Source organism: Bos indicus x Bos taurus, chromosome X, assembly GCF_003369695.1.
Source record: "Bos indicus x Bos taurus breed Angus x Brahman F1 hybrid chromosome X, Bos_hybrid_MaternalHap_v2.0, whole genome shotgun sequence".
Taxonomy (NCBI): domain Eukaryota; kingdom Metazoa; phylum Chordata; class Mammalia; order Artiodactyla; family Bovidae; genus Bos; species Bos indicus x Bos taurus.
Window position 1 is genome coordinate 83,632,435 of NC_040105.1, and position 26,256 is coordinate 83,658,690.

Genomic DNA, 26,256 nt, shown 5'->3' on the forward strand with positions numbered 1-26,256 from the left:
ATGTCATGAACTTCCATCCATAGTTCACAAGCCCTCTATCAGATCTAGTCCTTTCAATCTATTTCTCACTTCCACTGTATAATCAAAAAGGATTTGATTTAGGTCATACCTGAATGGTCTAGTGGTTTTCCCCACTTTCTTCACTTTAAGTCTGAATTTGGCAATAAGGAGTTCATGATATGAGCCACAGTCAGCTCCTGGTCTTGTTTTTGTTGACTGTATAGAGCTTCTCTATCTTTGGCTGCAGAGAATATAATCAGTCTGATTTCATTGTTGGCCATCTGGTGATGTCCATGTGTAGAGTCTTCTCTTGTGTTGTTGGAAGAGGGTGTTTGCTATGACCAGTGCGTTCTCTTGGCAAAACTCTATTAGCCTTTGCCCTGCTTCATTCTGTACTCCAAGGCCAAATTTGCCTGTTAATCCAGGTGTTTCTTGACTTCCCACTTTTGCATTCCAGTCCCCTATGATGAAAAGGACATATTTTTTGAGTGTTAGTTCTGGAAGGTCTTGTAGGTCTTCATAGAACCATTCAACTTCAGCTTCTTTAGGATTACTTGTCAGGGCATGGACTTGGATTATCATGTTATTGCATGGTTTGTCTTGGAACTGAACAGAGATCATTCTGTCATTTTTGAGACTGCATCCAAGTAGGTGGTGATTCTGCATAATTCTCTGTTCTATCTTCTGCAATCAACTTGTACTAGGCAGAATTAAGTACCAATAATGGATATCAGGAAATGGCAACCCACTCCAGTACTTTTGCCTGGAAATTTCCATGGATGGTGGAACCTGGTAGGCTACAGTCCATGGGGTTGCAAAGAGTTGGACATGACTGAGCGACTTCACCACCACCAGTCAATGGATATCAGTGGGCGGAGATTGGTTTGCTCTTTGATCAGAGGGACAGTGTCATGTGCAAATGGCCAAATCTGTTAGCTATGAGATCACAAAGGTATGCCGAGAGCTGAGAAATGCTTAAAACTGTTGTCCACCATTCAATGTTACCTCTTCTTCATGAAGAATGCCAATATTCTGCACATTCAGAAGAAATAAATTACCTTAGGGCTCACAGAAGCTTCGGAGAGGGCAATGGCAACCCACTCCAGTACTCTTGCCTGGAAAATCCCATGGATGGAGGAGCCTGGTAGGCTGCAGTCCATGGGGTCGCTAAGAGTCGGGCACGACAGAGCGATTTCACTTTCACTTTTCACTTTCATGCATTGGAGAAGGAAATGGCAACCCACTCCAGTGTTCTTGCCTGGAGAATCCCAGGGACGGGGGAGCCTGGTGGGCTGCCATCTATGGGGTCACACAGAGTCGGACACGACTGAAGCGACTTAGCAGCAGTAGCAGCAGTACAGAAGCTTCGGAATTAAGAAGACGGATACAAAAGTTATAGTAGATTGCTTTCCCCACTCCCCTTCTTTGTAATATAGGGGCATTTTGCCCTCAGACTAAGACTTTGGTTCTAATGTTTTTTTCTTTATCAGGGAATCAAACACTTTGACAGTCCAAAGTGATCTTAGTAATCATCCAGGCCGTACTCATGATTTCACAGAGGAGAAAAACAGACCCAGAGAAGTAAAAATGTTTACCCAAGTTCACAAAAATAGATAATATCAGAGGTAGCATTTTCATCAGGTCTGCTGTCCAAAACAGCGCTTCCTCTGAGACTACAAATGTGCTTACACTACTTTGGCATAATGATGGTTCTTGGCCCTTGCTATTCCAAAAGCTCTCAGGGAACCAGCAGCTTTGGCATTACCAGGGAGGTAGCTGGAAACATGGACTCTAAGGTTCCATCCCAGACCTACTGGATGAGTATTCCATTTTAACAACATTCTCTAGGTTATTTGAGTGTCCACTGAAGTTTGAGAAGTGATGCTCTAGTGAATATTTAGCCAGGTTGGACTACTTATTCTTTGAACTTGATCCTCAGTTCTCCAACCATAGCCTGCAGTGCTGTGGGGATCTGATTGCTGTGGTTAATGTATTTTTTATGACTTTCTAGTCTGTGTCTGAGGTCACATCAGTTGCCATGGAAATGATTAAGACATCACAGGCAAGATGAAGAAGTGAGACTGAGAACCTAGGAAACAGGAACAGAATATTCTTAATCATACAATGATCAAAATGTTCAGTCTTCCCTGTACTGGTAACAAGAATTAAGAAACTAGGAACAGTTTTAAAGAAACAGCAAACATGTTGTATATTGGTTCAACTATACTGTTATATATTTAATTCCTCTTATTGTCCTTTCTTTCTGCAGTATAGCATTTAAATTAGCTATGAGAGGGGGTGGCCCTAAGATAGCAGAGGAATAGGACAGGGAGAACACTTTCTCCCCAACAAATTCATTGAAAGAATATTTGAACACTGAGCAAATTCCACAAAACAACTTCTGAATGCTGGCAGAAGATATCAGGCACCCATAAAGGCAGCTGATTGTCTTCAAAAGGAGGTAGGACAAAATATAAAAGATAAAAAGAGACAAAAGAGGTAGGGATGGAGATCCATCCAGGGAAGGTTGTCTTAAAAAAAAAGATAAGTTTACAAACACCAGGAAACACTCTCTCCAGCAGGTCTGTGGCGAGCCTTGGAATCTCAGAGGGCAAAATAACCAGGAGGAAAAATAAATAAATAATTAAAACCCACAGATTACGTGCCTAACAGCAACTCCCAGCAGAGCAGCAGCCCAGAACTCGCATCCTCCACTAGCAAGCAGGGGCTGGACAGGGAGACGCTGGCTGCATTGCTTAGGGTAAAGACTGGACCTGAATGCCCCAAGGGAAATCTGAGGGAACTAGCTTGAGATAGCAACCCAGACTGTGGGATACCTATACCAGAAAAGCCCTAACCTAAAACACCGCCAGGCCTGCTCACAGAACAAAGGACTGAGCAGAGCTAGCTGGCTGTGGACTGGCCCATCCCCCACTGGAGACAGGCAGGTGAGGGCAGCTAGAGCCAGAACGGGGCAATCATGGCCCCAGAGAAGCATCCTATGCCAAACTGCAAGCAGACTTCATTGCTAACCAAGACTTCTTGGGATTCTGGATGGTCGACATCCACTGCGAGGGTCACAGCCAGAGAACAGCTCCCCAGAAGAGACACAGGACACACCTGAGAAGGCGTGCCCATTGTACACCCAAAAAACTGAGTGGCTGGGATGGGGGAGGTGATAAGACACAGCCTTCAACTGAGGGCGGCTGTGATCGCCAAGCACCTGGTCACCTGAGCTGCTCGGACCTGGGACAGGCACAAAATGCAGGCCCAACCAAGGGCACTTTTGTGGAGTACTCGAGAACCTGAAACTAAGAAACTAAGAGGTTTAGACCTGGGGAATGCAGGCAACCCAGGGCCTGCATCAGACAGTTCCCGGCAGAGCAACCTAGAACCTGAGCAGTGTAGACTGGGAAAGCACACACGCCATGAGTGGGGGCAAACCCAGTGTGGCTGAAACACTGTGAGCACTCCCCACATACGCCAGTGATATGTGTTTGCAGTGTTCCTCCCTTCCCACAGTACGACTGAACAAGTGAGCCTAAAAAAAGTGACCACCACCACGCCCCTTGTGTCAGGGTGGAAATCAGACACTGAAGAGTCCAGCAAACAGAAGAAGCTAAAATAAACAATGGGAACCTCTTTGGAAGCGACAGGTGCAATAGATTAAAACTCTGTAGTTAGCACCATCTACATAGGAAGGAGCCTACATACCTTGAGAACTATAAGGTAGATCAAGGAACTATCTGAAAATGAACTGACCCCACACTGTCTGCAACAGTTCCAGAGAATTCCTAGATATATTTTTACTATTATTTTTTTTAATTAAAAATTTTTAAAATATTTAAGTCCTCTATTATGCCTTTAATTTTCATTTTTATAACATTAATACCTTGCAAAAAATACCATATTTTTAAAGCAAACTTCATATATATATATATATTATAATTTTTGTGAGTTTCTTTTTAATATTGTATTTTTGAGAATCTAACCTCTACTCTAGATTTTTAATCTTTGCTTTTTGGTATTTGTTATCAACTTTGTACCTTTAAGAACCCAATCTTCAGTACTCATTTTTATTTGGAAGCAAGATTACTGGCCTGATTGCTCTCTCCCCCTTTTGACTCTCCTGTTTCTTGAACAGGTCACCTCTATCTCCCCCCTCCCCATTTTCTTCTCTACACAATTCGGTGAATCTCTTGTGTGTTCTGGGCTGTGGAGAACACTTAGGGAACTGACTACTGGCTGGATCTGTCTCTCTCCTTTTCATTCCCCCTTTTATCCTCCTGGCCACCTCTGACTCCTTCTTCCCTCTTTTCTTCTCTGTGTAACTCCATGAACCTCTCTGAGGAACCCAGACTGTGGAGAGCACGTAGGGAAGTGATTAATGGCTAGCTTGCTCTCTCTCCTTTTGATTCCCCATCTTCTCTTCCTGGTCACCTCTATCACCCTCCTCCCTCTTCTCTTCTCCATGTAACTCTGTGTACCTCTCTGGGTGTCCCTCATTGTGGAGAAACCTTTCATCATTAACCTAGATGTTTTGTCATAGGTGCAGAATAGATGGAGAAGTCTTGAGGCTACTGTAAGAATAAGACAGAAAACCAGAAGCAGGAGGCTTAAGTCCAAATCCTGAGAACACCAGGGAACTCCTGACTCCAGGGAACATTAATCGACAGGAGCTCATCAAGTGCCTCCACGCCTACACTGAAACCAAGCACCACTGAAGGGCCAACAAGTTCCAGAGCAAGACATACCACGCAAATTCTCCAGCAGCACAGGAACACAGCCCTGAACTTCAATATACAGGCTCCCCAAAGTAACACCAAACCCACTGACATCTCAAAACTAATTACCTGACACTTCATTGCACTCCAGAGGGAAGAAACCCAGCTCCACCCACCAGAACACCTACACAAGATTCCCTAACCAGGAAACCTTGACGAGCCACCTGTCCAATGCCACCCACAATGAGGAACCTCCACAATAAAGAGAAACCACCAACTGCCAGAATACAGAAAGGCCACCCCAAGCACAGCAATATAAACAAGATGAAAAGGCAGAGAAATACCCAACAGGTAAAGTAACAGGATAAATGGTCACCAAATCAAACAAAAGAGGAAGAGATAAGGAATCTACCTAATAAAGAATTCCGAATAATGATAGAGAAAATGATCCAAAAATTTGAAAACAAAATGGAGTTACAGATAAATAACCTGGAGACAGGATCAAGAAGATGCAAGAAAGGTTTAACAATGACCTAGAAGAAATAAAAAAGACTCAATATATAATGAATAATGCAATAAATGAGATCAAATACACTCTGGAGGGAACCAACAGTAGAATAACAGAGGCAGAAGATAGTGGGAGACTTTAATATCCCACTCACACCTATGGGTAGATCAACTAAATAGAAAATTAACAAGGAAACACAAACTTTAAATGATACAATACACCAGTTAGACCTAATTGATATCTACAGGACATTTTCCCACAAAACAATGAATTTCATCTTTTTCTCAAGTGCACACGGAACCTTCTCCAGGATAGATTACATCCTGGGCCATAAATCTAGCCTTTGTAAGTACAAAAAATTTGAAATCATTCCAAGCATCTTTTCTGACCACAATGCAGTAAGATTATATCTCAATTATAGGAGAAAAACTACTAAAAATTCCCACATATGGAGGCTGAACAATATGCTGCTGAATAACCAACAAATCACAGAAGAAATCAAAAAAAAGAAATCAAAATATGCATAGAAACGAACAAAAAGGAAAACACAAAAACCCAAAACCTGTGGGACACTGTAAAAGCTAAGGGGAAGGTTCATAGTAATACAGGCATACTTCAAGAAACGTTAAAAAAGTCAAATAAATAACCTAAATCTACACCTAAAGCAACTAGAAAAGGAAGAAAGGAAGAACCCCTGGGTTAGTAGAAGGAAAGAAATCTTAAAAATGAGGGCGAAATAAATGCAAAAGAAACAAAAGAGACCATAGCAAAAATCAACAAAGCCAAAAGCTGTTTCTTTGAGAAGATAAATAAAGTTGACAAACCATTAGCCAGACTCATTAAGAAACAAAGGGAGAAAAATCAAATCAACAAAATGAAAATGGAGATATCACAACAGACAACACAGAAATACAAAGGATCATAAGAGACTATTATCAGCAACTATATGCCAATAAAATGGACAACTTGGAAGAAATGGACAAATTGTTAGAAAAGTACAACTTTCCAAAACTGGACCAGGAAGAAGTAGAAAATCTTACCAGACCCATCACAAGCACGGACATTGAAGCTGTAATCAGAAATCTTCCAGCAAACAAAAGCCCAGGACCAGACGTGTTCACAGCTGAATTCCACCAAAAATTTAGAGAAGAGTTAACACCTATCCTACTTAAACTCTTCCAGAAAACTGCAGAGGAAGGTCAACTTGAAAACTTATTCTATGAGGCCACCATCACCCTAATTCCAAAACCTGACAAAGATGCCACAAAAAAAGAAAACTACAGGCCAACATCACTGATGAACATAGATGCAAAAATCTTTAACAAATTTCTAGCAAAAAGAATTCAACAACATATTAAAAAGATCATACATCATGACCAAGTGGGCTTTATCACAGAGATGCAAAATTCTTCAATATCTGCAAATCAATCAATGTAATACACCACATTAACAAATTGAAAAATTAAAACCATATGATTATCTCAATAGATGCAGAGAAAGGCTTTGACAAAATTCCACATCCATTTATGATAAAAATCCTCCAGAAAGCAGGAATAGAAGGAACATACCTCAACATAATAAAAGCTATATATGACAAACCCACAGCAAACATTATGCTCAATGGTGAAACATTGAAAGCATTTCCCCTAAAGTCAGGAACAAGTCAAGGGTGCCCACTCTCACCATGACTATTCAACATAGTTTTGGAAGTTTTGGCCACAGCAATCTGAGCAGAAAAAGAAATAAAAGGAATCCAGAATGGGAAAGAAGAAATAAAACTCTCACTGTTTGCAGATGACCTGATCCTCTACATAGAAAACCCTAAAGACTCCACCAGAAAATTACTAGAACCAATCAATGAATATAGTAAAGTTGCACGATATAAAATCAACACAGAAATCCCTTGCATCCTTATACACTAACAATGAGAAAACAGAAAGAGAAAGTAAGGAAACAATTCCATTCATCATTGCAACGAAAAGAATAAAATACTTAAGAATATATCTACCTAAAGAAACAAAAGACCTACATATATAAAACTATAAAACACTAGTGAAAGAAATCAAAGATGACACAAATAGATGGAGAAATATACCATGTTCATGGATCAGAAGAATCAATATATTGAACATAAGTATACTACCCAAAGCAATCTATAGATTCAATGCAATCCCTATCAAGCTACCCATGGTATTTTTCAGAGAACTAGAACAAATAATTTCACAATTTGAATGGAAAAACAAAAAACCTTGAAAAGCCAAAACAATCTTGAGAAAGAAGAATGGAACTGGAGGAATCAACCTGCCTGACTCCAGTCTCCACTACAAAGCCACAGTCATCAAGACAGTATAGAACTGGCACAAAGACAGAAATATAGATCAATGGAACAAAATAGAAAGCCCAGAGATAAATCCATGCACCTATGGACACCTTAACTTTGACAAAGGAGGCAAGAATATACAATGGATTAAAGACAATCTCTGTAACAAATGATGCTGGGAAAACTGGTCAACCACTTGTAAAAGAATGAAACTAGATCATTTTCTAATACCATACACAAAAATAAACTCAAAATGGATTAAAGATCTAAATGTAAGACCAGAGACTATAAACCTCCTAGAGGAAAACATAGGCAAAACACTTTCTGACATACATTACAGCAGGATCCTCTATGATCCACCTCCCAGAATATTGGAAATAAAAGCAAAAATAAATGGGACGTAATTAAAATTAAAAGCTTCTGCACAGCAAAGGAAACTATAAGCAAGGTGAAAAGATAGCCTTCAGAATGGGAGAAAATAATAGCAAATGAAGCAACTGACAAAAAACTAATGTTAAAAATATACAAGCAACTCATGAAGCTCAATTCCAGAAAAATAAATGACCCAATCAAAAAATGGGCCAAAGACCTAAACAGACATTTCTCCAAAGAAGACATACAGATGGCTAACAAAGACATGAAAAGATGCTCAACAGCACTCATTATCAGAGAAATGCAAATCAAAACCATGATGAGGTACCATTTCACTCCAGTCCGAATGGCTGCTATCCAAAAGTGTACAAGCAATAAATGCTGGAGACAGTGTGGAGAAAAGGGAACCCTCATACACTGTTGGTGGGAATGCAAACTAGTACACCCACTATGGAGAACAGTGTGGAGATTCCTTAAAAACTGGAAATAGAACTGCCATACAACCCAGCAATCCCACTGCTGGGCATACACACCGAGGAAACCAGAATTGAAAGAGACATGTGCACCCCATTGTTCATCGCAGCACTGTTTACAATAGCCAGGACATGGAAGCAACTTAGATATCCATTAGCAGACAAATGGATAAGAAAGCTGTGGTACATACACACAATGGAGTACTACTCAGCCATTAAAAATAATACATTTGAATCAGTTCTAATGAGTTGGATGAAACTGGAGCCTATTATACAGAGTGAAGTAAGCCAGAATGTAAAACACCAATACAGTATACTAATATAGATATATGAAATTTAGAAAGATGGTAATGAATGCTCAAACTACCGCACAATTGCACTCACCTCACACGCTAGTAAAGTAATGCTCAAAATTCTCCAAGCCAGGCTTCAGCAATATGTGAACTGTGAACTTCCTGATGTTGAAGCTGGTTTTCCAGAGATTAAATTGCTAACATATGCTGGATCATGGAAAAAGTAAGAGAGTTCCAGAAAAACATCTATTTCTGCTTTATTGACTATGCCAAAGCCTTTGACTGTGTGGATCACAATAAACTGTGGAAAATTCTGAAAGAGATGGAAATAGCAGACCACCTGATCTGCCTCTTGAGAAATTTGTATGCAGGTCAGGAAGCAACAGTTAGAACAGGACATGGAATAACAGACTGGTTCCAAATAGGAAAAGGAGTACATCAAGGCTGTATATTGTCACCCTGGTTATTTAACTTATATGCGGAGTACATCATGAGAAATGCTGGACTGGAAGAAACACAAGATGGAATCAAGATTGCTGGGAGAAATATCAATAACTTCAGATATGCAGATGACACCACCCTTATGGCAGAAAGTGAAGAGGCACTAAAAAGCCTCTTGATGAAAGTGAAAGTGGAGAATGAAAAAGCTGGCTTAAAGCTCAACATTCAGAAAACGAAGATCATGGCATCTGGTCCCATCACTTCATGGGAAATAGATGGGGAAACAGTGGAAGCTGTCAGACTTTATTTTTTTGGGCTCCAAAATCACTGCAGATGGTGACTGCGGCCATGAAATTAAAAGACGCTTACTCCTTGGAAGGAAAGTTATGACCAACCTAGATAGCATATTCAAAGGCAGAGACATTACTTTGCCAACAAAGGTCCATCTAGTCAAGGCTATGGTTTTTCCTGTGGTCATGTATGGATATGAGAGTTAGACTGTGAAGAAGGCTGAGCGCCGAAGAATTGATGCCTTTGAACTGCGGTGTTGGAGAAGACTCTTGAGAGTCCCTTGGACTGCAAGGAGATCCAACCAGTCCATTCTGAAGGAGATCAGCCCTGGGATTTCTTTGGAAGGGATGATGCTGAGGCTGAAACTCCAGTACTTTGGCCACCTCATGCGAAGAGTTGACTCATTGGAAAAGACTCTGATGCTGGGAGGGATTGGGAACAGGAGGAGAAGGGGACGACAGAGGATGAGATGGCTGGATGGCATCACTGACTCCATGGATATGAGTCTGGGTGAACTCCGTGAGTTGGTGATGGACAGGAAGGCCTGGCGTGCTGCAATTCATGGGGTCGCAAAGAGTCGGACACGATTGAGCGACTGAACTGAACTGAACTGAATCATAACCCTGTATGCGAGACAGCAAAAGAGACACAGATGTATAGAACAGTCTTTTGGACTCTGTGGGAGAGGGCAAGGGTGAGATGATTTGGGAAAAAGGCATTGAAACATGTAAATTATCATACGTGAAATGAATCGCCAGTCCAGGTTCAATGCATGATACAGGGTGCTCGGGGATGGTGCACTGGGATGACCCAGAGGGATGGGATGGGGAGGGAGGTGGGAGGGAGGTTCATGATGGGGAACAGATGTACATCCATGGCAGATTCATGTGACTGAATAGCAAAATCAATACAATTTTGTAAAGTAAAAAAATAATTAATTAAAAAATAAAATTACAACAAAAACAAATAAATTAGCCATCAGTGGGCAAAAAGTATGTGTCATTGAATGCAATTTTGATTCCCTAGGTTTTATTTAATGCCACCTCCTGCCGAGACCTATGGAAGATAATATTGGAAGAATGAAATAATGATAGATGGAGGGCTAGAAACTTACCTATATCATCAGTTGGATGATCTGATAGAAGAACTTCTTTGCTTCTCAGTTTCTTCTGATATCTACTGAGGATGACCATATTGTCTTTGTCAAAGCTGTGTTGTGAGTATCAGTGAAACAATAGATAGGTGCTCTGAGTAGAAACATAACATTTGCCTCCAGGTTGTTTCAATGCAGCTGGACAATTCTAATGGTGAGACTCCAACCTTATCACATAATACCAAAGTAGAAAGTTACTGTCATACCTTTCTTCTTTTACATGTCTCAACTACATATTTTCCTATGTAACTTTCAGACATCTTAGTGTTCAGACATCTTGTTCCTGCAATACACATCCAATGACATGGTTCCCTCAATACATGACCCACTTGCACTATTCTTTTCTCTCAGTCCAACAAAGGAGAAAGCCTAGAAGCAATGGGAGTTTTTCTAGGAAGGCTAGGATCTGGATGCTGGATGGAAGGCAAGGTGATCTGCCATTAGGCAGACATCATAGCACTAGGGTTGAACATAGAGCATTACATGTAGTCAAGAAAAAACCCCAAAGACAGACTCTATTGCTTCTTGATTGTAGTTGCCAATTTGATTCAGGCCCTGTGGGATTCCAACATTTCTTTGTGTGGTAAGTGAAAACATTAGGGAAAGTAGCCATGTTCTGGAGGTTTCTTAACTCCTAATGATCAAGCTCCAACTTATAGCTCATAACAGATGTTACAACATATGGCAGATAATCTTTGTAGCAGGATTGGGTCTCAGTGTCATGTCAGACCTTCAAGTGCTAAAGACATGGCAGGCCTCTGACACACTGTAAATGTAGGGACTTTCATTCTGTTTGGTAAGAATAATAAAGACAAGTTCTGCATTTCTTCCACTGTACCTAATATTTTGTGGGTCCCTGGGGGTAATAGCAGTTATGATTTCTTGAGTACCTAATTTATGCCAACTACATACCGTGATTGTACTGGCTGCCTGGAGCTGTATGTAAGAGAATTCTGGGCCTGTGACTGGCTTTGCTTGTAGAATGTTGTAAAGGACTGTAAATGTCTACCATGGGCACTGGAGGCATAACTGTCCCAGGCTAATGTATTTGTTACCTCTCTCCTAGACCTTATAATCTTCACAGTGTTCTTACAAAGTAGAGTCATTCCCAGTCCTGCTTTTAATCTCTCTTTCCCCTCACCTAAAAGCCCTATTACCGTGTTCAGCTTAAATTCAGCCTCCTCAAAACAGTCTCCTCTAACTATACAGGGTCTTTCCTGGTGGCTCAGTGGTTAAAAATTCCCCTGCAGTGCAAGAGACACAGGAGACCCATGCTGGATCCCTGTGTCTGGAAGATCCCCTTGATGAGGAAATGGCAACCCACTCTAGTATTCTTGCCTGGAGAATCCCATGAACAGAGGGACCTGGTGGCCTACAGTCCATGTGGTTGCAAAGAGTCAGACATGACTGAGCACACAGAGGGAGTTTAGGGTAGGTGGGAGATAGGAGAAGAAATTTGAGAATCTGAACCTAGTTTTTCCTAGGTTACTAAAATGAAACAAAAGCACAGCTCTGAAATTGACTTGTATCATTTTGAGGATGAAATAAAGGGAGGGATGTATAAATGCTTCCCTAGTTGGGAAAGGCAAAGACTATATGTTGAGTTCATATTGACTTCTGTGCATATATAGCTTTCAACCAACACTACATCTGAAATTGTCCCAATGGATGAAAACAAGAATTCATGATATGGGATTGTGAGTAGGATAGGATAGAATATCCTAACCTATGTATCAGAATTAAATATGTTTCTCATCCAGAGATATCTGTGCTGTTTTTCCATCATGTATCCTATTGGTTTGGGACCATGTCTTTTTTTTTGACAAATCCTCTGCATATATGTCAAATGTTAGTAGCACTTGTATGGTATTTATTCATTATTGTAACAAATACTTTCATTGTGGTTATTGTGTACCAGGTGCTATGTTATGTTTTTTATAAATATTAATTTAGATTCATTGATTCTACGTGTCTGTTAGTTGCTCAGTTGTGCCCTTGCTGTGATCCTATTGACTGTAACCTGCCAGGTTCCTCTGTCCATGGGATTGTCAAGGCAAGAATACTGGAGTGGATTGCCATTCCCTTCTCCTGCAGATCTTCCTGACCCAGGGATTGAACCTGGTTCTTGTGCATTGCAGGCAGACTTTTTACTGTCTGAATCACCATGGAAACCCTGATAATCTATACAAAGTAGGAAATTGAGGCACAGAGAGGTTAAGGAAACTGAGAAAGTTCATTTAGTTAGTGAGAGGAAGATTCCAGTATTTGTACCCAGGCAGAGTTCCTCATTCTTAACCCACTATACTCTCCTGTCTTGCTTTATACTTGGAAAAGATGCAGGTATTAATGATGGGAAGAGAAGTCCTAAGCCACGACCTGTCCTCCAAATGTTAACAAGCCATCTCACATTTAAGTAATGGCTGAATTTTGGGGTAGAAGTTTGTATTCCTTTTGGAAAGTGATGGGTTTACACGGGATTAGTCTGTTTCTGCCCAGTAGCCCAAACAAAATTCATGAATCCTGATGATTCTACAAAGCTTTTGCTAGCAGAAATGCTGGGACTTTCTATATTAGAGGTTTAAACTTGGGTCAGAGTACATAAGTCTGTTCTTTGTCCAATACCAGCACTGCAATGTAGAAACTTTTTTTCTGTTACTAGGCATTGACTCCTCAAAATGATATAAGAGACTGAGCTAAAAATATTATAGTTATAGCAGGGAAAATCATTGTATCAGAATTCTTTCTGCTTCTGTAAAATGATTTTAGGCTAAACACCTTCAATGATAAGTGGATTTAGTGATTCAAATGCTATCATCATGCATATGCACCCCAATATTCATAGCAGCACTATTTACAATAGCCAAGATATAGAAACAACCCATGTGCCCATCAACAGATGAATGGATAAAGATGTTCAGTTCAGTTCAGTTCAGTTCAGTCACTCAGTCATGTCCGACTCTTTGCGACCCCATAAATTGCAGCATGGCAGGCCTCCCTGTCCATCACCAACTCCCAGAGTTCACTCAAACTCATGTCCATCGAGTTGGTGATGCCATCCAGCCATCTCATCCTCTGTCGTCCCCTTCTCCTCCTGCCCCCAATCCCTCCCAGCATCAGAGTCTTTTCCAATGAGTCAACTCTTTGCATGAGGTGACCATGTGGTATAATCTATAATGGAATATTAGTCAGCCATAAAATGAAATTTTTTGCCATTTGTAACAACATGGTTGGACCTGGATGGTATTATGCTTAGTTAAATAAGTCAGACAAAGACAAACAGTATATGTAGAATCTAAAAAATCACTTATATGTAGAATCTAAAAAATAAAACAAATAAACTAATATAACAAAACAGAAACAGGCTCAGGTATATAGAAAACAAACTAGTGGTTACAAGTAGAGAGTGGGAAAGGTGGAGGAGTGAGACAGGATTATAGGATTAAGAAGTGCCAACTACTATGTATAAAATAAATAAACTACAAGGATATAATGTACAGCACAGGTAAATATATTGAGTTGGCCAAAAGGTCCATTTGGATTTTTCTGTAATATCAAAACCCAAATGAACCCTATGGCCAACCCAATAACTTATTTTGTAAAAACTTTAAGTGAAGTATAATCTATAAAAATATTGAATCACTATGACATCACTTAAAACTAATATTGTAAATCAACTATATTTCAATAAATAATTTATACCGAAAAATCATCATCAGGACTTGAGTTCTTCCTCTCTGCCCCTAAATTCTACTTTCCCAGGAAGCCTCCACTCTTAAATGGGCTCTCCTGTCTTTGTCAGAAGTGTTGTCAGCAATCACCACAGCTCTATCCTTCTATATCTGATTCTGGTGGGGTGAAAAATAAGAGTAATTTTGTAACATATCCAAGAAAGGCCATAAAACTCATTCTTTCTAGACACATTTAAGACACAAAGCCATACCTGGAAGAGTCACAGTGGCCAGGTAGATGCCACTAGATTATTGGTTTAGGCCTATGTTTCAGGCTTCAAGGTGGACTGCCACTCAGAAAAGTAGACTGCACTGGGAAAGAAGTTGGATCTCTATATGAAAATTAGGGACCATTGCCAAAAATACAATGCTTACTGTTGCTGTCAGGTCTCTAAATTGTGTCTGACTCTTTGTAATCCCATGAACCCCAATATGCCAGGCTCCTCTGTCCTTCACTATTTCCCAGAGTTTGCTCAGATTCATGTCCATTGAATTGTTGATTCTATCTCACCGTATCATCCTCTGTCACCACCTTCAATAATGCTTGATGGGTTGGGGGGCAAATAGTAAACGTGCACTTCAGCCACACCTGGACAATCTATTAGAGTTGTCTCATGCAGAAAGTGGGCTTCCCTTGTGGCTCAGCTGGTAAAGAATCTGCTTGCAGTGCAGGAGACCTGGGTTTGATCCCTGGGTTAGGAAGATCTCCTGGAGAAGGGAAAGGCTACCCATTCCAGTGTTCTGGCCTGGAGAATTCCATGGACTATATAGTCAATGGGGTCGCAAAGAGTCAAACACAACTTAGTGACTTTCACTTCACATGCAGAAAGTATGCATTTGATAATGGACCACCAAGGAAATTTAATCAGAATACCAAAAACATCCAGTGTTAAGCCTCTACAAAAATCCTATTGTTTCATTATGTAGATGAGACTAATTTAGAGGCAAGAAAAAAATGGTAGGGATAAATGGGCCATTTGAAATGAGAAATATAAACAATGAGATGCCCCATGAGCTGGTCTGATTTAATATTTTAATATGTTTAGATCAGGGGTTAAAGCTTTTTCTGTAAAGGAACAGATAATGCTTTTGGCTTTGTGGGCCATTCATGTCCCAGCATGAAAGCATCCAAAGACAACATGTAAATGAATGGGTGTGACTGAGTTCCAATAAAATTGTATTATTAAAAACACCCAGTAGGCTGGATTTGGCTCACAGTTGGCAATTGTTGACTCTGGCTCTAGATCCATAGTAATGTTCTGTGTTTGAGTCTGGTCTCTGCTATTAGAAGTATCTAGATTTGAGTCTTGCCTTTTACTTACTAGTTCTGTGCATAATTTTCTTTACTATTCTAAACCTCAATTTCCTCATCTGCTTAGTGGGTATATAAATAACAGATGTCTATGAGCATTGGTGTAAGAATTAAAAGAGAAAAATGCACCTAAAGCACAATGCTTGGTATGTACTAAGTGGTTAGTATTGATACCTGGTAGTATTGTAAAGTCAATGGAGGAAGAAAAAAAAAAAAAACTATAAGAAAATCTTATGAGAGGGAAGAAAGATGAGCTTCAGTGTTGTGTGTGCTCTTCATCTCTAGGGCCACCTGGGAAGCCCAAAGTTAAGGATACCTATTTACTAAACATTCTGACTACATTTCTAGGGTAGTGGGATTTGTGTCATGAATTACATCTCAGGAAAGAGAATAGCAACCTTCAGGGAAAGGTCTACAAGGACTCTTTCCTCAAGATACTGATGAATCTCCAAAAGGCCAAGAAATTATTGGATATTATTTTTAAAAGCTTTAGTAACAAAAAAGAAAATGCTGTTCAGATTTTTGTGTGTCCACACAAGGAATTCTGGGTAAGTGTGGATAGTTTTTCACTGAAGACAGAGTGGAGATAGAGAAGGTTTAGAAAGGGTGTGCTGAAGAGATTACTGGCTTGCATAAAAGACTAAGACTTTTCAGCCTGGGACGTCAGTGTGGGAGGGACAGGTAGCACAGTGCTCAAGTAGATGTCCTTTTCTGTTAGATAGATCTGGAGATGAATCCCAGCTCCATGACATATTAGCTTCAATCTTTGGACAAATTACTTAAACCTTATGAGTTTACTTGTTTTCACCTGTTAAAATGCAAATACTGACAGGACTACTGTAAGGATTATGCCCCCAAATCTTTTTGTTCAGCACATTGTGAGCACTCAGTGACAATTTTTAAGGCTCTAAAATCATGTGTGAAATGATCAGCATCAAGACAGACTCTTCCATATCCTGGAACAATTGAAGGGGGAATGGAATGCCTTTAAATTATACCTAGATAAAGCTAATGGAATAAGGGGAATTCTTAAATTAATAGCAGACTGTAAGCTAATGGTATCCGTTGCCCCCATGAAGTATTAAAGAATGAAAATATATTTAATAAAGGATATATACACGACAGACTTATCATGGGTTAGTAAGGGAACATGATGTTTGATAGTTTTTTCTGATGTGTGCGTGCTCATTAGTGTCCGACTTTTTGCAACCCCATAGACTGTAGCCCCCCAGGCTCCTCTCTCCTTGGAGTTTCCCAGGCAAGAATAATAGAGTGAGTTACCATTTTCTTCTCCAGGATCTTTCCCAGAAGGCTCAGTAGAAGACTCAGGAGATGGGGGTTCAATTCCTGGGTTGGGAATATCCCCTGGAGGAGAAAATGGCAACCTACTCCAGTTCTTGCTAACATCATGGTTAACATAAAAGAGAAAATGGCTATATTCCTAGAAATGCTTCTTAGAGAGATAACTCAGAATTCCCTGAGGTCAATATAGTATGGGCATAACTCAAGTTTAAATGCCTTGCAAACTACTGTCAGAAGTAATCACTCATTTTAATTTTGGTATTCCTATGACAATGGCAGGTAACAACCATCAGAAAACTTCAAAGTCCTTATTGTCTCTTGGCATTGTAAAAACACTATAAACATTATTGAACTATTATTCAAAAAGACTAGTTTTTAAACAAAATCTGCAGAAAAACAGAGGCTTTGTGATAGCCAGAAACTTTTGTTAAAATCCTGACTCAATAAGCAAAAGCCTATCCCGTCACATAAAACAGACACACTGTATGTTCAGATTTCTCAAGGAATTTTCTACAACTATTAGAAACACAAATGAGATCTCAAAGTTCTGGAAGGCATTGATTTGCTATGTTCTTCTTTTATAGACTGTAGTCCAGAACATGCATTTCAACCAGTTGCTATATGAATACCAGTTATTAGAATGGCCTTTCTCTACTGAGTGGCTTTGGGAGGTGTAATTGGGTCAGTTAGTCTGGTCATGAAGGGTGTGACTTAAGAGAGTTGCCCTCCTCTATCAGAGATAAGTTCTGCCATTAGCAAGATACTGGTTTCAAATCCTAGTTCTGCCACTTACTAGCTTTGTGTGGCAAATTTTGAAAACTCAGTAGCGGCCACAGGACTGGAAAAGGTCAGTTTTCATTCCAATCCCAAAGAAAGGTAATGCCAAAGAATGATCATATTACTGCACAATTGCACTCATCTCATACGCTAGTAAAGGCATGCTCAAAATTCTCCAAGCCAGGCTTCAGCAATACATGAACCTTGAACTTCCAGATGTTCAAGCTGGTTTTAGAAAAGGCAGAGGAAGCAGAGATCAAATTGCCAACATCCGCTGTGTAGGGAGCTGCATTAGGCATTACTGACAAAATGGAGGCACGGCCCCAGCCTCCTCCCCTCATTTCTCAGGCATGGACCCAGGATGAAGGAGTTAGGCCTTGTGATTCTGACATGTTTTTTCCTCTCCTCCGCTGAGCTGACTGAAAAGGAATATTAAGGTGCTTATTGTTCTTGAGCAATGACTTTTACAAAAGAGTGTTCCAGGATGAGCACATAGGCTGTAGCTTGAGGCCATGGGAGGGATTGCTATCTGAAGCCTATTTGTGAAGACAATGTTTATGGCAAAGGAGTTTACTGAATTTAGGGCTTAGAAATAATTAAAATAGTTAGAAGTTAAAGATTTAAGGAATGTTGTAAAGTTAGCATACTTTACTATAGCTTATAGAAGTTAGGAATTTTTAAAGACACTATAGCTAGAAGCCTTTTTAAGAGACAGTGAGCTCAGGTTGCTAGGGGCAAACAGGATTTAGGAAGATAGGTAGTAAACTAAGGAATGTAGCATGAGTAAATCACAAGTTAAATGTAAATGTAGCACAATGTAAATCACAAGTTAACTATAGGACACATTAGAAGAAGTAGATAATAGATGGTAAGGTTGATTCTGAGAGAATCACTGAAGCAGGAACTCTGTTTGAAGAGCAACAATGATTTATGGACATAATACATCTGGGTGAGGGGGAACTGAAAATGTCAAACCTCTGACCTAATGCTTTTGTAAAAGTATAAAAGAAAATCTTAAACTTGAAATACATAGGCAGTCCAAGAAAATTTAGAGGCTGTCTCATTACTCGCTAACACTGTTCATCTCTTCAGGTTGGATTCCTGGCCCCTGGATCTGGACTCCGGCACCACTAGATCATGGAAAAAGCAAGAGAGTTCCAGAAAAACATCTATTTCTGCTTTATTTACTATGCCAAAGACTTTGACTCTGTGTATCACAGTCAACTGTGGAAAATTCTGAAAGATATGGGAATACCAGACCACCTGACCTGCCTCTTGAGAAACCTATATGCAGTTCAGGAAGCAACAGTTGGAACTGGACATGGAACAACAGACTGGTTCCAAATAGGAAAAGGAATACATCAAGGATGTATATTGTCACCCTGCTTATTTAACTTATATGCAGAGTACATCATGAGAAACGCTGGGCTAGAAGAAGCACAAGCTGGAATCAAGATTGCTGGGAGAAATATCAATAACCTCAGATATGCAGATGACACCACCCTTATGGCAGAAAGTGAAGAGGAACTAAAAAGCCTCTTGATGAAAGTCAAAGGGGAGAGTGAAAAAGTTGGCTTAAAGCTAAACATTTAGAAAACAAAGATCATGGCATCTGGTCCCATCACTTCATGGGAAATAGATGGGGAAACAGTGGAAACAGTGTCAGACTTTATTTTTGGGGGCTCCAAAATCACTGCAGATGATGACTGCAGCCATGAAATTAAAAGACACTTACTCCTTAGAAGGAAAGTTATGACCAACCTAGATAGCATATTGAAAAGCAGAGACATTACTTTGCTAACAAAGGTCCGTCTAGTCAAGGCTATGGTTTTCCCAGTGATCATGTATGGATGTGAAAGTTGAACTGTGAAGAAAGCTGAGCACCGAAGAATTGATGCTTTTGAACTGTGGTGTTGGAGAAGACTCTTGAGAGTCCCTTGGACTGCAAGGAGATCCAACCAGTCCATTCTGAAGGAGATCAGCCCTGGGATTTCTTTGGAAGGAATGATGCTAAAGCTGAAACTCCAGTACTTTGGCCACCTCATGCGAAGAGTTGACTCATTGGAAAAGACTCTGATGCTGGGAGGGATTGGGGGCATGAGGAGAAGGGGATGACAGAGGAGGAGAAGGCGACGACAGAGGATGAGATGGCTGGATGGCATCACCGACTCGATGGATGGAAGTTTGAGTGAACTCTGGGAGTTGGTGATGGACAGGGAGGCCTGGCGTATTGCAATTCATGGAGTCGCAGAGATTCGGACATGACTGAGTGACTGAACTGAACTGAGGGTGGATAAGTTATTGAATAATAAAACCTTGCCCTGTAATGTAATTTAATTCTTAAATTAAATATCAGAAATGGATATTATATTTTTTAGTAATGTGAAATTCAATGAGTATCATTAACAGAGCACTGAGCACAATGTCTGACATAAACCAATTATTAATTCCTTTTCTCTAGATGCACACAAAGCCAGACTTTATGCTGAAAGGGATGTCTTCTACTCATAGGGAAAACTGCAATTCTACAAGGTTTTCCATCTGAAAGTAAATGGGATGGGTAGAATGCAATCATAGTTGGCTTATCACTGAGGTGGAGATATAAGAGAACCAGTGCCATGTGAGGTATATACTAGAAATCAGTGAGCAAGAAGCAGGTTTAAACAGACTGCAGAATTAAAGCCAATACCAGGAAGTAATACCAATAATTTAATGCATGAAAACTCAAAGTTATAGAGGCAATCAATGACTGTAAAGTGTGGTCCAGATACTAAGTTATTTGTACTGATTCTACACCTTTTAAAGTATAACTCACTTCTAGTACTTTTGTTTGTAAAGTGTGAGCAGTGACTCACACAAAGGTGACAGTGAAAATTCGTGACACTATAGTCCATTGAATGTTTTTTCCATTTTCTGGAAAAGTGAGACACAAGGATTGAGGACTCATAGTGAGGTAAGAAAGCCTCGCCATCCTTGTAAAAGGGTTTACAGATGTAACACCAGCTTTCAGAGCTCTCAAAAGGGCATTAGGTGTCAGATTTTGCCAAGATGCTGGTATACTTTAAATTCTCTATTTTGTTTCAGCAATGACTATTATGGTCATAGGCAAGATGGTTCTGGGTGAATATGTTCCAGAATCCCCAAAATAGATGATATTTGTTTTAACCATCATGGATAGAGGTGAAGGCAGTGACATAAGTCTCATGTGTTGCCAACTGAACAGAATGGAGGTGGTGAGAATTAGGTCAATCATATACCCTTCTCTCTCTAAATGTGTGTGCCAGGGGTTCGTGTCTACAGTCATGTGTTGTGTCTTCATCCAGGGCAGTATATTCTGATGATTAGATTAAACTATATGGTATTATAAGAAGCAATTACTTATGCAAGGTACCATGGTACTGGATATTTAGTAGGAAGTAAGTGCAGGAAGTGAAAACCATAGGTTATTAGAAATATTATTAGAGTTGTAGACATATGAGAGAGAGAAACAGGGAGACTGTTGAGGCAAGGCTCCTGGGGGCGGGGGGTGGTGGGGTGGTCAATCTTCCGTGAATTCACTGTAGTTCATGCTGGGAATGCTGAGTTTGCATGGTGAGAATCTTATTTTGTGTCCAGTGTGCTCATAGGTGATTAGGAGGTCTGGAGGATCGATGCTATTAAAACCACAGAAACTATTGTATAAGTAAAACACCAATTTATTCACTTATAATGAGAATTAACTGCAAAGCAGGCTAGAACACTTTGTGTGAACTTGTTAGCAAATTTTCTCCCCATAACAAAGTATATGTGGGAAAGTAATTAATATTAGATTATATCTTAGAGCACGGAGTCAGAGCAAGGTGAGCTAGGTGACTATCTTAATGGCTAATGGCATAAATTGGGATGACCCAGTGCCTCTATCCCATTGTATATGGACCTGCCCAATCATCTTGTCAATATCCCCTGACTCTGGAGAATTAATGACGCCCTATGGCTCTTTAATTGTTCCCTCCCACTTCTAGATCCCATGAAAACCAACCATTCACTTGCTAATGATTCCTTCTTCAGACTTGTAAAATGATTATATTCTTTCCTTCTTGCTGGCATCAATCATGTAGCAAATCTGCCCCTCTGAAACTACAACTTTGATTGGACCTGGAGGTTCCCCAAGTCTTTGCAATTTCAGACTGCACCTCTGAGTAGGGTACATGTCATTTGTTCTCTGCAGATTTTACTTAGTTTTACTCTCAGAGAAATTGACTTAGGTATAAGACTCATCCATGTAACTCTCTTTCTGCTAAATAGTTAACTCATCCTAATTGAAGAGTATGGTGTCACTATAACAACATGTTGAAGTGGTAAACAAAATGACTGCTAGCTAATAGGCAGTAAAGCATTGTCCCAGCATCCTATTCATACACTCAATCTGGCTCTTGGATGGCGTCATGAAGAGAACAAGAAGTCCCTGATTGGGAATTTCTCAACAAGTGGCTTCTAGAAGCCTGAGGTGAACTGGACTTCATAGCCCAGGTTTAATTGTCTGTTCTGAGAGGTGATGAAATCTGGGGAAGGAGGTTATGTTGCTGCAGAGGGAAACTCTTCTGAATAAAATAGAGTGTATGTATATTACATGCTTCACTCATCTCCAACTCTTTTTGACCCTGTGGATTGTATCCCTCCATGCTCCCTTGTACGTGGAATCTTCCAGGCAAGCATACTGGAGTGGGTTGCCTTTTCCTACTCTAGGTGATCTTCCCAACCCAAGGATCGAAACTGCATCTCTTGCATCTGCTGCAGTTTGGTTCTTTACTACTAGTGCCACCTGGGAAGCCCGCATTAAAAAAGTGGTATTTTTATATGTAAAAAGTTCAAGTACATAAAGAGTACACAATGATAACTAGTTGTTATTGTTTAGTTGCAACCAGTGGAAATGTAACCAGGACCTCAGCCAAGAGTTCTAAATCTACAGGAACTAGGATACAGAGCAGTGAGCATGAAGGTAAAAGGCCTGGTCCCAACTATAGACACAAAGACTTGGGCTAGCAAACTCAACCCAGGTATCTTTTAACCATTGGTGTGGATGGAGTGTTCCAATGCATTGCCAAGTGGTTTCCATTGGGTCAGACTAGGCAGAGTTTTGCCTTTGGGTTTTAGTCCTCTTGGATAATTAATCCCAGCTTCAGAAAGTGCATGGAAGTTGTTTTCGTCATTGCTGGATCAGATTTGTTGATGAACAAGATTTGTTTGTTGAAATGCTCAGAAGCATGAGTTTATGACTGTCCATAAAGTGGTATCATGGTTCTGCATCTGTATTTTAAACATTAATGCACGATATAAATCAGTAAGTCTGGAGGTGAGCGGGCTATGTTTACAATGTGTCTTGCCTGGATTCCTCTTACTGATGAGTTGGGTTATTTATCCTTTCTGGGGCTCGAGAACGTTTGGCAAGGCAATCTAATGTGACATGACCAGCCTGGCTGCAGTAGAGGCATGCCTGAACTTCTTGCTGGCGGGCTCGTTTGGCTGGAGTGAGAGGTGGCTGGCTTCCTCGCAGCTGTATATGGTCTTCCTTGGGTGCTGGACCTGTGGGGTTGGAGAAGGCTTGGTGGTGGATCCAGCGAGCCAACACTGGCATCTGGACCTCTGACTCTAGAAGCTCTGGCCACTCACTGTGTTTCTTGTCCAACTGAATACACTGAGTGATAAGGTCTGGGAGATTGTCCAACAGATCTGGACCACTTACTTCATCCTGAGTGGGGTCAGCTAGTTCTTCTTGGAAGTGATCACTCTGATTGAATCCATCATATCTCAGATTCTGAGCAAGGAGGTGGGATGTACTGGCATTTTGCTGAGAGAAGTTGTCCTCTTTGTCAACCTTAGTATTCACCAGGCGGTTCATTTCCTGTTTTGTGGGCTCATCAAATGACTGCTGGAACTTGGGAAGAAAGTTCTCATTCTGCTTCAACAATGGTGATAGTTGGTGATTCCCTGTAATTGTCTATTGTATCTTCTGCCATCAAGTGGGCCGAGGCAGAATTGAGTATCAGTACTGGATACTAGTGGGCAGACAGTGGGTTTACTTTGTGATCAGAGCAATGGCATCATGAGAAAGTAGACAAAGCTGTTAGCTATGAGATCACAAATGTATGCTGACAGCTGAGAAATGCTCAAAATTGTTGTCCACCATTCAACGTTGCATCTTCTTCATGGAGAATGCCAATATTCTGCACATTCAAAAGAAAAAAATTACCTTAGGACACATAGAAGTTTTGGAATTAAGTATATAAAAACAAAAGATATAGTAGATCGCTTTCTCCACTCCCTTTCTTGGTAATATATGTGTATTTTGCCATATGTTAATCTTGGTTCTAGTTTCTTTGTCAGAGAATCAGAGACTCAAACAATTTTAGTGATCTAAAGATCACAATCCAAAATGATCTTAAAAATTATCCAGGCCAAATTTATAATTTCACAGAGGAGAAAAACAGAGACCCAGAGATGAAAAATGTTTACCCAGGGTCACACAACTAGTTAATATCAGAGGTGGCATGTTCAGCAGGACTGCTGTTCAAAATAGCACTTCCTCCAGGACTACAAATGTGCTTACACTACTTTGGCATAATGACAGTTTTTTTGCCCTTGCTACACCAAAACCTATTAGGGAACTGGCAGCTTTGGCATCGCCAGGGAGGTTGTTGGAAATATCGTCTCTAAGGCCCAATCCCAGAACTACTGGGTCAGTACTCCATTTTAAGAAGATTCTCCAGGTGATTTGAATGTTCACTGAAGTTTGAGAAGTGCTGTTCTAGAGAATACTTTGACAGAGTTGGAATACTTACTGGTTGAACTTGATCCTCAGTGCTCCAACCACAGCCTACAGTGCTGTGGGGATCTTATTGCTGTGGTAATGGTTAATGTATTTTTTCTGGCTTTCTAGTCTGTGTCTGAGGTCACATTGTTTGCCATGGAGATGATTAAAATATCACAGGCAAGATGAAGAGGTGAGATTGAGAACCTCAGAGACAAGAACAGAATATTCTTAAAGTATAAAGTTCAAAATGTTCAGTCTTCTCTGAAAAGACAGCAAGAATAAAGAATCCAGGAAAAATTTAAAACAAACCCAAACATATTATATATTGGTTGAACTATTCTATTACATATTTAATTCCTCTTATTGTCCTTTCTTTGTGCAGTACAGCATTTAAATTGGCCCTCACTGGAAAAAGAAATGTATGTCACTGAATGTAAGATTTGATTCCCTAGGTTTTATATGATGGTACCACCTCTCTAGACCTATGGAAGTTATTACTGGAAGAGTGAAATAGGGTAAAGTTGGGGGCTAGAAACTAACCCAAACACTGTCAGCTGGATTATTTGAAGAACTTGTTTGCTTGTCAATTTTCTCTTTTATGTAATGAGGATGACTATCTTGTCTACTTTAAAAGGCTGTTGTAACAATAATACAATAGATAGGTGCTCTGAGTATCAACAAAAAATGAGTGATTTGCTTCCAAGACTGTTCCAATGTAGCTGACAATTCCAAAGCTGAGACTCTACCCTCATCACATGATACCAAAGTAGGAAGTTACTGTCATACATCTTTTCTTGTTTTCTATATCTTGTTTTCCATATCTCATCTACCTATTTTCCTATTCACCTTTCAGACATCTTTCACTTTCCAGGGCCCATCCATAAGTTTACTTCTGCCAATACAGCTAGGTGTCAACTGATGTTAATTAATTATTGAAGGTTAATGATTAGCCTTTCTCAGGGCATTCATTTTTTCCCCCTCTATGTGTATAAGAATCTGCTTGGTCACAGTCTCTAGCAATTTTGATTCGGTAAGTCTGGATGGATACCAGGAACCTGTACCAGTTGGCTAGCAGATTCCTTTTGCTGGTGGTCCTTGTGAGAAAAGCCATACACACAAACATCATGGAATAAACCCATATTAGTTGCATCTCTGAGAAGTAGGAATGGGGAGGAGACATTTGGGCATAGGAGGTTGACTTTGAAATGAAACAGAATAGGTAGTAAGCTCTTCTCTCTCCATAATAAAGCCCACAAATAATCCACAGTGTCCTTAACAACTGTTCATATCTCTCAGGTAGTAGAGAGCAAGAGTTCAGCATGAAGTTTATAGAATCATACTGATCTGGGTAAAAACCTTGGCTTGCCCAAAAGCTGTGTGACTCTGGACAAGTTATTTAAACTCTATGAGAATCAGTTCCAAACTTTAAAATGGAGATGATTTTAATACCTGCCTCATGGTGTCATGAGGGTAAATGAGATAAAAAGAGATTAGTACAGCTTCGTATAGATGGTGAATGCTCCATAAATGCTAGTTATCATTATTCTAGGTCCACAGTCCATGTTTTAGAATTTAAATTATGTCAAATTTTAGAAAGGCAACACAGAGTATGTACTGTTTATTAGATAACACTCTCAGTAGTGTCTGGGAAAACATCCTATAATTAAGCCATTAACATTTCTACAGGAAAAAAAATGTCTGAATATTCAAAGACTATGAGACTATGTTCACGTGAGTTTGGGTCAGGTTTTTCAGCAAAATAAGTTTTGGTA